This window comes from Suricata suricatta, chromosome 11, assembly GCF_006229205.1.
Source record: "Suricata suricatta isolate VVHF042 chromosome 11, meerkat_22Aug2017_6uvM2_HiC, whole genome shotgun sequence".
Taxonomy (NCBI): domain Eukaryota; kingdom Metazoa; phylum Chordata; class Mammalia; order Carnivora; family Herpestidae; genus Suricata; species Suricata suricatta.
Window position 1 is genome coordinate 82,613,678 of NC_043710.1, and position 14,996 is coordinate 82,628,673.

The 14,996-nt window shown below is 41.7% G+C and overlaps 1 protein-coding gene across 3 annotated transcripts in view; it reads right to left on the minus strand.

Annotated features, from left to right (window-relative positions):
• The window catches only part of NTM (neurotrimin), a 938,616-nt gene that overhangs the window by 397,652 nt on the left and 525,968 nt on the right, over positions 1-14,996 (minus strand). The gene's annotated exons all lie outside the window — the stretch shown is intronic.

Sequence of the window (14,996 nt, forward strand, 5' to 3'; positions counted from 1 at the left end):
GGCCGCCCCCGGCCTCCGCGCCGCCTTCCTCCCGGGAGCAGCCCCGACGCGCGCGGGCCCCGACCGCCGGGGTTGTCATGGCAGCAGCTCCATCACTGACCGCCACTTTCTACGGGGCCGGCGCCGAGCGAGCGGGCGGACTGTGTGCTCATCCTAGCGGGCGGGCGCGGGGCTCCGGGCGCTGGGCGCGGGCGCCCACCTTAACCCCTGCCGCGCCGCGCACGCCAGTGCACCAGCGAAGGCGAGGAGTTTAACCGTTTACCCCCGTGAAGAGCCGTAATTCCAAATTAAGAAGAAAGGCAAAGTTACCGCAAAATCTTAATAAGCCCAAGACATCTTAAAAAGGGTCACAAACTAATTAACTACGAATGGAAAATCCTGCATCATGCATGCATGCACCTTTAAAATGATCAGATTAATTTCATTAGCATTTAGAGTAAATTTAGAGTGTTGGAGGATGCTTTAGAATAATCTCCTTTTATTCAGTAGTCAGTGCCCACAGCACCAGTCCCCCCTCACCCCCCAAGCTACTTTCCAACACTGGAGACTCAACACCACCGTTCTAAACAGATCTTCCATATATACAATAAATGCAAAATCATGTCAGTCTCTTAGTGTGTGTACAACTGGCAAAATCACATCAAGATTTTGGTCAAGTTCCGACACTAACTTACATTCTTTATTCTTGTTTTGTCGACATTAAAAGATGCTAGCCCTGCAAAAGTGCTCATTCAGATGAAGGAGTGTGAGCCTCTTGCTTTATTTACACTGCGGACTCCCAAGTTTCCTGGATTTCACGGTCTTGCAGAGCTGATTTCAAATCATCTTAAGAGGTGTGTTTTTCGAATTCTTGAAACCCAGGAAAAAACTGGTTTTGCCTCAGTTCCTGTCACTTCTCTCTGGCTGCTGTGGGTCCCTGCATACCTACATTTTAATTTCTCCCTTAGGTCCTGCTCTGATAGGATGCAGTGCATTCCCGTTCCTGGGCCTGGCCCCCAAGCTAGGGAGAAGCTCTGAGCAGCCCAACCCACACAGCTGTGCTAACTAACACTAACATGCATTCTCCTCAGGGGCTTCCAGATCTAAGCCCTCTACACGACCCACATTTTTCCTGGGGACAGACAAGAGAGAACCCACAGTGACTTTGTCTTTTCTCCCTCAACTTTCTATCAGATCTAACCAGGAAGCTGGGTTTGGTTTTTTTTTTTTTTTCCAATACCTTTGAATAATAGAAAAGGCAAGGCGTTCTTTCCCAAATCCACCCAGCCAACACCAAAAAGCCTGAAACATTATAACTATAAGGGACCTGGTGCCAGGAAAGTCCTTACACCTGGCAGGTTGTAGATAACACATGTATTAGAGATGAAACAAGCATTTTACCCACCATACTGCCTCACCCTACTTTAGACTGGTAGGGAAGGAGGTAGGATTTGCAGATGTAGGACCCATACTCCAGGGTAACAAGCAGACTGAGCAGATGTGGTTTTCTCTGTTAATAGTTAACCGGAAAGTGGTCAACTGTGAAAAGTTGAGCAACTTTACACTGAAGATCTCAATTAATCCAGCATTAGGGCCATTTTTTCCTCATCTCCTCTGGTGACTTTTCCTGAGATTAAATTTTCAGGGAAACCCACCTGCTGCTTTTGGCCAGTAGGGACCATTTGATATATAGCACCAAAAAAAAAAAAAAAAAATCAATTGTCAACTATGCCTGCAACAAATCACTTTACTATCAGGGAAAAAAAGCAAAAACAAAAGAAAATAGCATCTATGGAGAGCAGGAGAGTTTTGCTTATATTTTTGAAAGAAAAAAAAAGAAGATAAAATCCTTTCCTGCACCAGTCCATTCTCACAAGACTCTATTTTATGTCATTTTACAATAGGAAATTTTGGAAATAGGAAGTAAAGTGTGAGGTTGTATTTGCTGACTTACAGTCTGCAGAATATTGGGTTTTTCTTCCCCTAAAGCCAAGGAGTTACCTCTAATCATCCATCTCTCCTTTTTTACTCACCATTCCTGTTCCTCCACCAACCCATCTGCGTAAACACATCCTCACTACCTCAGCTGGAAATAATTACAGTGTGGGGAAGGGAGAGGGATTCATTCTGGGCTTTGGAGTCATTTCCCGATAGGCTTGGGAATGGCAGGGATGATTCCTTTCATAATAAATTCTAGTCCTGGCTCTTGCATCTAATTCCCAAGTAGGTACAAATGAGCATTAGTTTTTGCATCTGGGAATGTGGATAATGACAACAACCAGCCTTCCCTAGAGACCTACATACATGATTAACTCTACAGGAAAATACTCAGAAATCCATTTAAGGTGGAAGATGCTTTATTAATACATTTTGCTTGCTACCACTTCATTATTATGACTGGGCAGGAAAATAATTCTTCACACAGGCTCTTTAAGATGTTCATTTTATACCAGTCCGCATGTCATTAATCTAAGACAGCCAAACCACCTTTGTCTCTGACCGTGAAGGGAGGGTGCAGAGCTGCAGCATCCACGGGAAACCCAGCAGAGCTCAGGTAACGCTCAGGGTGGAGATAGAAAAACCACCTGCAACCTCATACCTGTTCTGTTGCTCAAGGGGCCCAAACTTTATTCAGAAATGGAAGTTTAGAAAGTAGTGAAAGACCAGGGATGCTCATGCAATTAACAAGGCAGAATCCATTTCATCTGAACGCCTCATTGAAGTTGTTTGAGTAGATGAAGATCAAAATCACTTGTCAACTCCCTGCCCATCCCCTAATCCCTAAATATAACCAACACTTAGTGGCTTATCTTATATCCTATCTCTTGCTTCATATAAACTGCTAGATTTATTTTATTTTTCCCAGCATATCCAAGTTAATGAAAAAGGGATGACAGTCAAAGCAATTTCATTATTTGTGTTCTTTATAGAAACAACTTCCTTTCTGTCTCCTGGAAAGCAGTATCCTAACAAGCACCCACCTCCACCTTCTCCCACCCCATCTCCCTCTCCTTCCTCCTTTCCCTCTTGGATACACATATACTGTACACATAAATCAACTTGTCACAGCTTGTCTCTGTGCTGACAGCTGTAATTGCTTCAGGTTATAAAAATATCTATAGGACAATGCCTTTCAAACTCACAGACACACACACACCTACACACACACTGCCCGAGCAAAGGAAAACAATCATACTCCCTTTAATGATCCTGTGACTGCAAAAGAGGGGGAGTGCAGGAGCTTTGCCTTGCAGACCCCAAAGAGCTGGCGGGCAGGTGAGGAGATGGGGTGGAGGGAGGCTTCTGGCATCAGCAGCATCTCTACACTAAAAGCAAGGTTGGAACAGGAAAGATATTCCCAGGGAAATGGAAATAAGCTGTTGTTTTTGTTTCACTCTATGTTACCTACAGCAAGCTGGGGTTAGCTAAAGAGCCATGAATATTCCACACACACAAAGGACCAAAAGAAGAGCACTAGCTTAAGAAATGCCAGTTCTGCTTCTCCTTCTCTAAAAAGGCTAAAGGCCCCCCTCTCCTGGTAGAGATTCCAAACAGGAGCTCTGGCGGGAAGATAAGATACAAGGCAGTTACAGTGGTGTGGCACCGAGGAGATATTGAAAAGTTTAATCAGAAAAGGTGGTGTGGATCTGGAGAAAGAAATGTCTCTAGGGGAGCAGGGGTGGGCAGGACTCTGGAAAAATACATGCTATTCTTTCCTCCTATATGAATATAAGATCAAAATAAAATCATTGTTCATCTGGGCTAGAGTCCAGCATGTTAGGATTTCAACAGAAAGAGCAAAAGAGCAACTTGAAGGAGGGGAAGAAGCCTCTGAGGAGAAAAAAGGGGCCACGAATAGAGAGAATAGAAAAGGAGAGCAGGAAGAAGTGGCAAAGGTGAGGCTATCTATGGACTTTGAAAGGCATGCAACTTTCTAAGAGGTACATAAAGGGGAGAGATGGTCAGAAGAATAATCGGTGGGTAGATGGAAAAGTAACAAGGAGCACAATGAATGATTAAAATCAAAGTGCCAAAAAAGCGAAAGCCAGATGGCTAAAGGAGAGCATCTCACGAGCCAGAGGTCTTTGGGGCAGAATCTTTCCTCATCAGGGTTTCAGGTCAAAATAAGATGTTAGAGTCACAGAGTCACAGAATTATATAGTCAGAGGAGACCTCAGAAGATATTTTGCCCAACCCACTCATTTCATAAGAGGCGGGGGAAGGGTTTGAACCCAGGAAGGAGAGGAGGCATTACTGTGGGGACATAGGGTAATAACTGGTAAATCAGAACAGGAACTCAGGACTCCTGGCTTCTGTTCCAGTATAGCTTTCTGCCTCACTTGTCAGGTAAGGACACTGCGTAAAAGCTAACTAATAAAATATCTCCTTTGGCTGCTTCAGCTATGGGCAAGAGAGAGAACTACAAAAGAAGTGATACTGTTACTGCCCAGAATACCTCTGGGAATCCAATTATGCAGTTGAATTCAGTGTATTCAGTAAGCACTGACAGACTTCGAGCTCTATGTACCTGAAAACTTGTTGGAGTTAGGGATACAGAAATGAAAGACATAGCCCCAGCCTTTGATTTGCTTATAATCTTGTGCTGTTAGGTTTGGCAGTGGTTGTATCTGTATTTACACTTATGAATTTTGAAGTTATTATGAACTCAACCCCCATGCTCCCTATGAGCCCTTGAGAGTGTTCTCAGTGCTAAGAAAAACAAAGAGGGGGTTGCCTGGGTGGCTCTATCAGTTAAGCGTCTGACTCTTGATTTCTGAGCTTGCAGTGCAGAGCCTGCTTGGGAATCTCTTTGTTGCTCTAGTTCTCTGTCCCTCCCCTGCTTGCTCTCTCTCTGTCTCTCCCTCAAAATAAGTAAATAAGCATAAAAAAAAAAAAAAAGCTGGAGTATACCTCCCTCTTAGAATCAGTTTGTCCCATTAGCTTGTCCAGATTTCCACTGACCGTGGTTTCCCAAGCTTTATTTGAAGTGACATTTGGGGGCGCCTGGGTGGCTCAGTCAGTTAAGCGTCTGGCTTTCAGCTTCAGCTTAGGTCATGATCTCATGGTTCGTGGGTTTGAGCCCCATGTTGGGTCCTGTGCTGACAGCTAGCTCAGAGCCTGGAGCCTGCTTCGGATTCTGTGTCTCCCTCTCTCTCTGACCCTTCCCTGCTCGCGCTGTCTCTCTCTCTCTCAAAAATAAAATAAAAAACATTAAAAAAATTTGAAGTGACATTTGGAGGGGAGGAGGTAGTCTCAAGGATTTATAAACATAAGTGAAAAATTCATCTATACAGCAAACAGGCATTTAGTATATACCAGCCATGGTGTAGGCAGGGCTTTGAAACTGTGGAGAGACAAAAATAAAATCAACATGAGCCTTACCCTCATTAAGCACACTGTCCAGCAGGGAAGACAGATAGTTAAGAAATAATTTTTAAAAACAGTGGATATAGTTGTTGTAAGCATTGTGAGGGGGAAATAAAGAATATATATGACAGAAGACTCTCGTGGAATCTGGAAGATCAGGAAATGTTTTCCCAAGAAATGACTTTAAACTGAGACTTAAAAGCGAAGAGATGAAGGGGCAGGTGGTGTGGACAGGAACCTTGTTACAGGCAGGCAAGACAGAAGCCATGCAGCCCAAGACCGGAAGGAGCATGGGCAGAAGCTACCTTTATATTCTCAGATTGTCCTCATTTAAACTAGAGATGGGTATGTGTGAAGTGCTCTGATTGAACATCTCTAACTCTTCCTTCTGTGCTCATTCACTTACGGATTTATTCAGTACAAATGCATCAGTAAAGAATGACCATGGGCTTTGGAATCAGACAGACCCAGAATTCAAACACTCATCATCTCCATTACTAGCTGTGTGACCTTGACTTGGGGAAATAACCTCATTTGTAAAAATAATGGTAACAGTGATGCCTACCACAGAGCATTGGTGTGATGAAGAAATAAGACAGTAGATGTAGAGAGTTCAGCAAAGGCCTATTACACACACTGTAGGGGTTAAAACGTGGGAGCCACCATGCTTCTGCATCTGGACTGGCAGGAACAGAGGAGTGCCAGGCCTGATATTCATTCAGAGAATCCAGGGGCAGCCTGCTGAGTGAGGGCTTGTGAGCACCGTGAATGTACAGACTCTGAGAGAGAGGTTTCATCACAGAGATGGAGCAGAAGCTTCGTGCTGAGATGTGGTCATAAAAGGAAATAACTTAGCCTTAAAACTGGGACAGGAAGAGGGTGACCCTCCAGCTCCAACCATAGTGTCCCAAACTCAATGCTCCACAAAAGCACACAAGATATAGGGCTGTGGGAAAGATCCTGTGTTTGGGAAAGAGAAGACAGCTTTCTCTTCATGTGGCAGCCTGGGAACTTTGTTTTAAAGTTCATTTGTGTATTTTGAGAGACAGAGGAGTGTGAGCAGGGAAGGGGCAGGCAGAGAGAGAGAGAGAGAGAGAGAGAGAGAGAGAGAGAAATTCCAAGCAGGCTCCAAGCAGTTAGTGCTGAGGCTGAAGCAGGGCTCAAACCCACGAACTCTGAGATCCTGACCTAAGCCATGATCAAGAGTCAGCTGCTTAACTGACTGAGACACACAGGTGTCCCAACCTGGAAACTTTTATCTGTCTTGCTTCTACAATATAACTGAAAGGTAGAGAAAGAACCTGAAGACAAGACAAGACCCCTCCGTTTCATCCTTAAAGGAACAGTCCCCACTCCTTCCACTCCTTTTATAAACCTTTACACCACTTGTTCCTGTGTGCCTGATGGCTGAAATTAAAGCCTTCTCAGGTCTAGAGCTTAGACTCATCATTTGAAAGTAATATCCTGTGCCCACCTTATCTTTCCTAATTTCTACCATTGAACATCCCAGAATAGTGTTTCAGGACTAGCCTCATTCCCTCTGTAGAAGGGAGAGGGTTCCATGCAGACATCCATCTAGTGCATAGACAGATGCAAGACACCCGTTCTAATGTTTCCAAGATGCAGCCCTGTCAGAGTTGGGTTGAGGTTTCTTATGAGAAAGCACCCCCTGAATGACAGTTTCACTAGTCCCAAACTTGGAGCTTAACATCCAAATCAGAGGAAGTTGGCTTGCTTCTATCCCTGAATTCTTTCTCCTCAGACAATTTCCTTTTACTCATTTCTGTCATTTTAACCTTTTCTCTGCACTTTTTCTTTACTGGTTTGACTCCATGTTCCCTAAGCAAGAGCAGCAACAGAAGAGACAAAAATTTGCTCAAAACCATATAGATTCAGTTGTACTTTTCATTGGAGGTGACATTTTATAAATATGATTTCGTAAACCTAAGGACCTGAGTACTAGTTTCAACTCCAACCTTCATCAGATCACCTTAGATAAGTCACTTCACTTGCTTTTTTTTTTTTTTAATTTTTAGGGGCTTTGTTTTTCCAAATTTTTACTTGCCTAAAGAACAAATATCTTTATGATATATAGATTTTTCTGAAGATCTAATGCTTCCTAATGCATCTAAACAGGCTAGTGCACTTTGGAAAGTTATAAGTACTCCAGAGCAAGATGGCAGCTCCAGGGTGGGCTGGGAGTCCAGAGACAGCAAGCCTGCCATCTGCCGGCTGCATGAGGGTGCTCTGTTCCCTTCCACTTTCCTTCTTTTCCAAGGAAGGGTTTGGATTAGATGACTTCCAAGGGCCCTTCCAACTCTCATAGCCTATAGTTTGAGTGCTTCTCAACACTCTCCTCAAAAGCACTTTATCCTTCATACTCACTTATCAGTCCCTCCTGTAGAGAAATAGGCCTCCTCCTCATGTCCTTCTACTTTATCCAGAACCAAGGCACGCACTTCACAATTTAAAACACCATTGAACAAAGTAATAAATGAGCTGCCCTGCATCTAAGGCAAGCTGATGGCAGAGCCAAGATGATTAAAAGTCTTCCAATAAAGGGTTTCTTTAAGGAAAAGAAAATCCCACAATGCAACCAGTAATGTTAATCTTCAATAAATACATTGTTAATATTTAACTGGCATTTATTTAAACTTACAGTAACTGTCCTATTAAATCTAAATTAATTGCCCATTTGGGAATCTTCCCCTAAAGCCTAGCTGGGACATGGCTGTCTAGATCATAGTCTATGCTAGGCATCCAGCCATAAAAGAGAATATTTAAGCCATCCTTTTCAGACTAGACTATTAGAATATCATGGTTGGAAGGGTCTTAGAGGTCAGCTTGAATAGTAAGTTTTATATCCTGTGTCTTTTGACTTTTGGGGGGCCTATTTTTCCCTGAATATGTGGGAAGAGCTTATTGTGTGCTCCCTTTCTCTCTCTCTCTCTCTCTCTCTCTCTCTCTCTCTCTCTCTCTCTCTCCCCTCTTCTTTTTATTTTTAATTCATCTCTCTCTTTCTCTTTCCTCTCTGTTAGTAATTTTTTTCTCTTGGAGTTCATGTCTGAGTCTCATTCTGCTGTGTTTTTATCTCAATCTCTCCTGAGTTTTTTTAAAGACAAACGATTTATGATACTTAACAAATTCTATATACATGCATATAAATGCATACATACACATATATGTATGTTATACATATATTAAGTGTCACCAAGACCATTGAATGATAACAGTTGCTAAGAGCTGTGAAAGAATCCTAGGTCACAATGCTTTAGAAGGGGCAGTGAGAGTGTAATTGGGTAGAAGTGATCTTTGCTATCTCTGGGATCAATCAATATTTTTTATTATAAAAGTGGTCCTGGCTGAACTTCTGGGATGTTATTTTGCTTTGACTGCAACACATTTACAACATTTCTGCATTATAAACACACATGCACACACTCACTCTCTCACTCACTGTTTTCATCAAGTCTATTTACTACTGAAACACGAGGATTAAAAATAATCAGATGGGTTAGTGTTCAAGCTGAGTTAACTTTTCTCAAGAAGTGGGAAGTGATTGAGATAAAAATAATTGATCCTAGGATTTCTATTTTTTAAATATATTTAGGTTTTCATTTTATTTTATTTGTTAATAGTTTGTTGTCAAATTAGTTTCCATATAACACCCAGTGCTCTTCCCCACAAGTGCCCTCCTCCATTACCAGTACCCCTTCCTCCCTCCCCCTCTGCCTTCAGTCCTAGGTTCATTTTCAGTATTCAATAGTCTCTCATGATTTGCATCCCTCTCTCTCCCCAACTCTCTTTCCCCCTTTCCCTCCTCATGGTCCTCCATTAGGTTTCTCCTGTTAGACCTATGAGTGCAAACATGGTATCTGTCCTTCTCTGCCTGACTTATTTCGCTTAGCATGACACCCTTGAGGTCCATACACATTGCTACAAATGGCCAGATTTCATTCTTTCTCATTGCCAGGTAGTACTCCATTGTATACATATACCACATCTTCTTGATCCATTCATTAGGTGATGGACATTTGGGGTCTTTCCATGATTAGGCTATTGTAGAAAGTGCCGCTATGAACATTGGCACTTCTCCAAAGAGGACATCCAGATGGCCCACAGACACATGAAACGATGCTCAGCGTCACTCATCATCAGGGAAATACAAATCAAAACCACACTGAGATATTTCACACCAGTCAGAGTGGCTAAAATGAACAAACCATTTTACTTTTTAAGGCTCATTTACTTATTTTGAGAGAGAAAGTGTGAGTGGGATAGGGGCAGAGAGAGGGAGAGAGAATCTCAAGCAGGCTCCACACTGCCAGTGTGGAGCCAGATGAGGGGCTCCAACTCACAAGCCAGGAGATCATGACCTCAGCTAAAGTCAGACACTTAACTGAGCCACCCTGATGCCCCTGACCCTAAGATGTCTAAAGGTGTAGGACCCTAAGTTCAATTTGTAAAATGTTTGCTGTTTGCCTTGCTGGGCCTGGAGACTGAGTGGTGGTGGAGAGAGGGATGAACCCACAGATAGACATGGGCAGGGGAATATGGGGGCATGGATGAGGAAAGTGTGGGCAGATTGGAAGGCATACTTTTAAGAAAACTAAACACATTCTGAACTACTTGCTTGAGAAGGGCTTTCATTACCCTGCCAACACAAGCCATGCTTCTTTGTGTGTCTAACTAAAGTAATACACAAACCATCCCACTTCCTTTTTCCTCCTTTACTTCAGTCAGGGTCAAGAGAGACTAAAGACACTACCCTATCCTCCATCCATATAGTGTCTTCAGTTAAAATAAAAAATTCTCGGGGTGCCTGGGTGGCTCAGTCAGTTAAGTGTCCCATGTCAGCTCAGGTCATGATCTTGCAGTTTGTGGGTTTGAGCCCTGCATCGGGTTCTGTGCTGACAGCCCAGAGCCAGGAGCCTGCTTCAGATCCTGTGTTTCCGTCTCTCTCCTCCCCTCCCCTGCACACTTTGTCTCTTTCTCTCTCAAACATAAATAAACATTTAAAAGATTTCCACAAAGTATCTTTATTTTTTATTTTCTCCAGTGTTATAAATTTAAAAAAAAATTTGAACACACTTCTGTAGGCTTCTGCATCATCCTGACTTTTATTTTATCTGCCCATCTTTATGTACTATCATTAGGAGTTTGGGGATATTCACAGTGAAGGAATGAAGCCCATGGTTAGAACCTGTCATTCCTCCTAACCTGAGTCAATGTGGGCTTTCCCTCCTGGGAAGAAATGGTTTCCCTACACCTTTTGTATGCCTTCTTTATCTAGTTGACCCGAAAGTTCCACATGGTACTCCACATAGTGAAAAAGAGCAACTTGTGAATGGCTTGGAGGAGTGGACTTAATTGGTGCCAAGGTAGCTTTGAACCTGGGGGGAGCAGAATGGGCAAATGTTTTGAGTGTGCATGTGACTAAGGAATAACATGTAAAAATAATTTACCTAGGTTTTCACAACAGTTTTGACAAGGTGTCAAGATCAAAGACGCCTTCAAAAACAAAGTGGGTAATGAGACTACCTTCTTTTTTAAAGATAGAAAATTAGCTTAACATTAAGGCACAAATCAAAGATAGACCGACATGTTTCTATATGGAGAGGTATTAATTCTAGATTCTCTAAAGGATCATTGCTGGGACCAGCCAAATGTAATACTCCTATCAATGATCTGTCAAAGGGAATTCATAGAGAACTCTACCAAGTTCGCAGAAGTCATGAAGTTCCCTTACGTGATTAAATCTGCAGTTGACATGGATGAGTTGCAAACCATCCACAAAGTTCTGTGAGTGTTTCAAGAAATGGGCAAATGCAATACAACATGTTTTAGGGAAAAGCATCTAAAGTGTGCTTCTAAGATGCTGGACTCTGGGCAGTGGAATAAGGAACAATGATTAGGAGTGAGCTGAACATGGGTGTTAGGGTTAATGGCTTTGGCTTGAAGACCGAGTTCTTCAAATTGCTAATTTCTCCTTGGATAATTTTCTTACCTCTCAGAACCTCAACTTTTCCCTCTGTTAAATAGTAATATCACCTGTCTCATATAACTGCTGTGAGCGTTAAATGAGATAGTATTTGTAAAGTAGCCGTTAAAAACCTGTCATGCAGTACAGGAGCCAAAAATGGTAGCTAGTGATTATTCTCTCATGACACAGAAAAAACACATTGGAAATAGTCACGGTCAGTGGTTTCTGAGCTACAATCCTTACAATATGTTTTGGAGTATGATACTATAGATTACCGCCTGTAGATATCAGGATATTTTGCCAAAATAAAAAAAAAAGAGAGAAATGTTGAGCCATACATTTTATGAGAGCTATTAAAAGCAAATTGGGAAAAATAGAAACAAAAAAAGAGATATTACATTTACTCAAAATTACTGTGTACAAAAATCTTCAAATATTGCTTGTGATAGTTATTATTGTGGCTTACAAATAACACAGGAACCTCATGCACCCAGTATCCGAAGCAAGAAATCAGAAGTCACTTTCAGTCACTTCTCCCTCACCACAGCCAACCCTCACATAATTCAATCAATCCTCCTCCTTCACGTGGCTTCTCCATCAAAATATCTCATATCTGGCCAACTTTCTCAGCCTTAGCTGCCCAGCCCTGGCCCATACCATTATAACCTCTTATTTTCTTCTCTGGATTGGTGATATTCTCTCTCACGTAGATTTTTTCCAGTTCTATTTCAAGCTAAAGATCTGAAATAAAGTTTTCCTGAAAATCTGACCATGTCAGACACTGCCAATTCAATCTTTAGTGGCTTCATACAGCAATTTTGAACAAATCCCCCAATCTTTTATGTGGTTTCTGAGAACCTCATGACAATGGCTTCTGTTTTCACTGTTTTCTCCTGTCACTTCTTCCCTTACAGAGAACCACACAAGTTATTACTTGTGTTTATTCTTATTTCAGTCTCTCATAGGCTCCTCGTTCTCAGCTCAGGACCTTTACACATGCTGGGTTCCTGCCTAGCATATTGCCGCTGCAGTTTTTCTGGCTAAGTTATATTCATCTTTGTAAATTCTAAGTTCCTCCTAAACACCTTCCTTTGACTTTTGTATTTGATTAGGGTATATGCTCATTGTATCAGTACTTGGAGCATTAGTAATACTTGTAACCATTTAAATTCTGTCTTTCCCTCTCCTTTACTCCTGAAGCCTAACACAATACCTAGCACGTAATAGGTTTCTGATAAATATTTGGCGAATTTAGGTGGCCAGTACAGCCGGGAAAAATTAAAAAATTAAAAGATTTTCTGGCAGGGACTTCCACTGGAGAAACATTAAGAAGATGAAGAATTTGGTATTCATGAAGTATAAGGATAGGGTGGACATGACTTCATGATCAAACTCTAACTAGAAATAAAAGGAAAGGAACCCCAAGAAACTGAAATGTGGTAGTGTAAGGGTAAAGATAAGCATGTCTGTATAAAAGGTTATACAGGCAGAAATAAGACCTAAATAGTATAAAGGGAAGGCTGGGATTAATTAATGGGTGACAGACCTATACTGGTTTATGAGGTTAAGGGTGTCTGATGTATACCTCTAACCTTTGAAGTAGAATTCCCATGCAAAACCGCCACTGTCCAAAACAGGTAACCAGGACATCTGAATGGATGTGACCAGCTGTGTGACCTTTCTAATGTCATGTTCCCATCTACTCAGTAATTCTATTGTCCACATTGCTAGAAATAATGGAATTTTGCTTATCCTTTCCCTCTGCACATCCATTCTAGAATAATTTTTTTTTACACTTGGTAAGAGAATTGTTTAAATGCTGCAAGAAAATGTGTGTGTGGTTTGTGTGAAAAATGAACTCCGAGTGGAGGAAAAGCCTTCTTTAGGAGGAATTGGTTGGACTGCCTTCTGTTTTTATCTTCCTCTTCCTTGGCTATTTCCTCCATGTCTGACTCCTGCCTTCTGTTCCTAACAATGTCTTGGGCACTTCTTATTTTAATATAATTATGTCATATTGTGCACTACTTCCAGATGTACTTTGGGCACCTCCCTCATCTCCCTTGACTACCTTCTTCTCACAACCAGAAGAATGGGATTATAATATGTGTCTTTAAACTCTTGGTCCCGTGGTCTCTTATTCTCCACCTCAATGCTTCCCTATGTCAGCCGACCTTCCAGGACATGATGGGGAATGATTAGTTTTACATATAACTCTTCATTTTTCATGCTAGTGGAAGATAATTTTGACAGCCACAGTCCAAAACAATAGATAATGCCCATGCCTGTGTGCCCAGCTTATGCTCTCTATGATTTGCTTTACTATAATTACATTTGGGAAGTAGTGTTTGATCACTTTCATTTCTTGAGACATAACTAGGGCCTCAGCACTCCAGAGACATGGAAAGCTCAAGACCAGGAGGGCTCTAGCGAATTCCTCCCCCAAACAAGGTTCACAGAAGTTAGTTCGAAAGACTGTTTCTGATTGCCCTACTGGGGTGAAACCACCCTTCTCACATTTATGCCACAAGTCTGTGCTAGGGTAAGTGGTGTGATACAACAGAGACTGGCATGCTCTTGGTCCAGCCCCCAAGGCTGCAGTTTGCTGCAAAGACAAACATTAGAAATAATTGTAGAGATAGGGGCGCAGTCGGTTAAGCATCGGCTTTGGCTAAGGTCAAGATATCACTGTTTGTGGATTCGAGCCCTGCATCAGGCTCTGTGCTGACAGCTAGCTCAGAGCCTGGCGCCTGCTTCAGATTCTGTGTCTCCCTCTCTCTCTGACCTTCCTCTGCTTGCACTGTCTCTCTCTATCTCTCAAAAATAAATAAAAAACATTTTAAAAAAGAGAAAGAAAATAAGAAAGAAAGAATTGTACAGATAATCGATGAATCACAAGTTGAATGCATATTACAAAGGGAAACTGCAAGATTACAAGAGAACAGAAAAGGAGACAATGTCTTATTCAGAATCACTCTATCTCAGCACAGAACAAGGTAAAATATATGCAATAATAAATCAATGTAAGGTGGATTATTGAATGAATAAACATTTAAGAACATCTGGGCTCTAAAGTCTCAATATTCTTCCATGAGACCATTTGGGTTGTTCCTCCCTCTACAAAGACATCTTTACTAGACCCCCTTCTTTCTTCCAAGGGCTAGTAAACTTCCAAGGAACTAAGGTGCCCTTTCTATGTTCTTATTATTTGTCAACCCTAAGTAGGAGAAGCATATAAATTGGATTTTATAAATATCTTCAGTGCACTCATTTTGCTCTTGGGAAAGCTAGCTCACCACACTCATAAAAAAATCCACTCTAATCCTTACATCCAACTTATGACCTCCTAGCACACTCCATGCAAGAATAACATTAATAATAATCAGACTATTATCCAGAGTGCTTGGTTTGAACCTGAAAAATTTGAAAAACGATCTTATAAATTATTTTCCAAAGATACCATCTTTAGGCATTAACAGGCACAACTGACTCTGAATTCTGGGAATTGAGCATAATTACATGGAAATTGACAGGACACAAATGCCAAGAATCCTGTTAACCTTTAATGTCTTGAAAAAACTCTCCTTGTAATTATCTCTTTCCTTTGTCTTAAATGTTACTGATGAATATTTAGGGGTGTAAGCAAACATGGAAGTGGACAGATGGAGGA